We start from the raw sequence: 3,675 nt of genomic DNA on the forward strand, positions 1-3,675 counted from the left end.
ATCACACCTGGCTGGGTTGTGCTTCTCTCCCTTCCTATAAAGCCCTTGGCAGATGGCAGGAAGACCAGCCTTAGTCCTAGTGGTCTTGCTTTCTAGGTCAGAGTCATCCTTGCTTCAGAGGCTCCTGCTATCCCAGGATGCTTTTTTTTTTTTTTTTTTTTTTTAATTTTATTTCTTTACTTTTCGAGATGGAGTTTCACTCTTGTTGCCCAGGCTGGAGTGCAATGGTGTGATCTCAGCTCACTGCAACCTCCGCCTCCTGAGTTTAAGCAGTTCTCCTGCCTCAGCTTCCCAAGTAGCTGGGATTACAGGCATGAGCCACCACTCCTGGCTAATTTTGCATTTTTAGTAGAGACAGGGTTTCAGTATGTTGGTCAGGCTGGTTGCCGAACTCCTGACCTCAGGTGATCCACCCACCTCCGCCTCCCAAAGTGTTGGGATTACAGGCATGAGCCACCACACCCAGCCGTATGCTCTTATCCCTAGATATAACACCTACCAAGTTTTCCTTTTGGGAGTGATTCTGGCTCAGGGTGTCCCCATAAAGACCTGGAAGTGGCCCTCAGGAGGGATCTCTGTCCCAGAGCTTCAGCCCAGCCCCAACCAGACTTTCAATTCCTGAACCGAAAGCCACATGGGAACACAAGCCAAAAACTGGGAAGACTTCCACTGGCTCATCCTCATCAGAATCATCATTTTAGTTTATGAATAAAAACACAAAGCTTCCACTAATTTTAGTCCCTATAATGCCTGGGAGCTATAGCAACCAATCCTATAAAAATATACATCTGTCCAGATGGCAAAACAGATATCTGGAGAGTCCACCAGCACCCTGTATTCAGCAGTCAAATGCTCTTGGCTTTTGAACCAGGGTGAGAGACCTTGGGGATATTTATTTATTTATGTATGTATTTATTTATTTATTTGTAGAGAGAGTCTTGCTCTGTCTCCCAGGCTGGAGTGCAGTGGCGCCATCTCGGCTCACTGCAACCTCTGCCTTTTGAGTTCAAGCTATTCTCCTGCCTCAGCCTCCCGTGTAGCTGGGATTACAGGCACGTACCATGATGTCCAAATAGTTTCTTTTCTATTTCTAGTAGAGATGGGGTTTTGCCATGTTGGCCAGGCTGGTCTCAAACTCCTGACCTCAGCTGATCTATCTGCCTCAGCCTCCCAAAGTGCTGGAATTACAGGAGTGAGCCACCATGCCCGGCCTTATTATTATTATTATTATTATTATTATTATTATTATTATTATTATTACAGACTGCATCTTACTCTGTCACCGAGGCTAGTCTCAGGCTTCTGGCCTTAAGCAATCCTCCTGCTTCAGCCTCAGAGTAGCTGGGACTCCAGGAACATACTACTGCACCTGGCCCTTGGGGGTCATCTGGAGCAGATTCCTTCTTGGGTGTTTCTGGATTTTTCTGCAGAGAAAGTTCATGGCTTCCTTCAGGTTCTCAAAAGGACCAAACACCCTAACTTTTATATTCCACTTTAGTGGTTTGAGGGTCTCTTGGGTGTGGGGCACTGTTCCAGGCTGGAACCCTAGTAAAAGACAGCCCCCTCTTTTTTCAGATGGGCAAGTGGAAGTTCATTTATTTATTGAATAAAATATTGCAAACCAGCTTTGTGTGGGGCACTGGTCAACATGCTTGGCACAAAGCAGTGAATAGACATGTGAAGTCCCTGCTCTCACCAAGCTTCTGTCTAGTTGGGGAAACAAATGGTTTCTGAGAATGACAGGTGATGGGGAGGAAATAAAACAGTGTAAGGCGACGAACTGTGCCTGTGAGAGAGGCAAGTAGATTGAGTGGCCAGGGAGGGCCTCTCTAAGGAGGTGACATTAGAATAGGCACAGGAAAATCAGGTGGAAGAGTGTTTCTGGCAGAGGTATGAGCAAGTGCAAAGATTCTGGGCACGGTGGCTCACACTTGTAATCCCAACACTTTGAGAGGCCAAGGTGGGTGGATCACTTGTGATCAGGAGTTCGAGACCAGTCTGGCCAACATGGTGAAACCCTGTCTCTACTAAAAATACAAAAATTAGCCTGGTGTGGTGGTGCATTTCTGTAATCCTAGTTTCTTGAGAGGCTGAGGCAGCAGAATCACTTGAACCCAGGAGGTGGAGATTGCAGTGAGTTGAGATTGCGCCGCTGCACTCCAGACTGGGCAAGAGAGTGAGAGTCTGTCTCAAAAAAAAAAAAAAAAAAAATCCTGGGGTGGGAGAAGCTTTGGGGTAGTTGAGGGACTGGAAGGAAGTTGGTGTGACCAGAGCAGCATGGGCACAGAGGACAGTGGTAGGAGGAGAGAATAGTAAGAGAGACAGGGGCCACAGTGGATGGAAGTGTATCATGAGAGTGTTCTCGGCCTTCTCCCTTCCCATGGTATTCAAACCTAACCCATGCTTCAAGGTCCACCTCTTTCAGGAATCCACCAATCTGAAGCCCCGGGATAAGCCTTAGAGTCTGTATCACTCGTGTAAGTGGGTATGTGCGTAAGGCACAACCTTTCAGCAAGATCCAAAGCTCCTTGAGTAGTGAGTTATCTCAATTGGTTGATTGTTTACAGTCAGTTACAGATTGAATTCCTTGTTGTACTCATTTTCCCTTCTCAGTTCTGCACTTAACTAGTCTAAAAAAATTAAAAAACAACTTAAGAAACCACAAAGCTAAGCTGGGTGCGGTGGCTCACAGCTGTAATCCTAGCACTTTGGGAGGCCAAGGCATTCGGATTGCCTGAGCTCAGGAGTTTGAGACCAGCCTGGGCAACATGATGAAACCCCATTGCTACTAAAAATACAATAAATTAGCTGGCTGTGGTGGCATGTGCACCTGTAATCTCAGCTACTCTGGAGGCTGAGGCACGAGGATTGCTTGAACCCAGGAGGCAGAAGTTGCAGTGAGCCGAGATCATGCCACCGCACTTCAGCCTGGGCGACAGAGTAAGACTCTGTCTCAAAAAAACAAAACAAAACCAGAAACCACTAAAATTTTTGAGGACAAGGCCAGGTGTTAATTCGCATACCTCCCAGAGTGTTAGGCACAAAATCAATATTCAGCCAAGACCTGTTTCACTGAGCAGTTCATATACAACAGGAGTGACCCAAGTTGAAACGTAGAAATAGCCCGCTCATACCACTTTTTGCCAGGTGATCACAGGCAAGTTACTTAGCCTCTATGTTTCCTTATTATTAAAATGGTCATAATTACAATGTCTAAGATAAGGGGTTGCTGGGAAGATTATTAAGTCCTCAGTAAACCTTGGCTATTGTTACTCCTATGATTATCATCAATATCATCAGTTACCTTATCTGTTCAATATTGGTAGCACAGGTCCACCAGTTAGATGTCTAATCCCTTACATGCCTATCAGTGGTACAAGTGGAGTTTGAGTGGGATTTTTTTTTTTAAGACCAGTTCCAAATCATCAAGGATGATACCACTAGTAGTAGCTTGTCTTGTCTGTACAGTGGCAAGTCCTGGCCTTGCCTTTGTGGCAAATACAAGCCCCTTGAATTGCTTCACCCTTCTCAGCATTGCCTAATATTAGGGAGTACTCCTGTAAAGCTCACTGGTTAGAAGATCAAGACACTTGCGCCTGGTTCTGCCCCTGGGGGCCATTGGGTAATTCCTTGCACTCTCCAGGCCTCACTTGCCCTCTGAACAAGAAAGAGGCT

The sequence above is a fragment of the Piliocolobus tephrosceles genome, chromosome 4, assembly GCF_002776525.5.
Source record: "Piliocolobus tephrosceles isolate RC106 chromosome 4, ASM277652v3, whole genome shotgun sequence".
Taxonomy (NCBI): Eukaryota; Metazoa; Chordata; class Mammalia; order Primates; family Cercopithecidae; genus Piliocolobus; species Piliocolobus tephrosceles.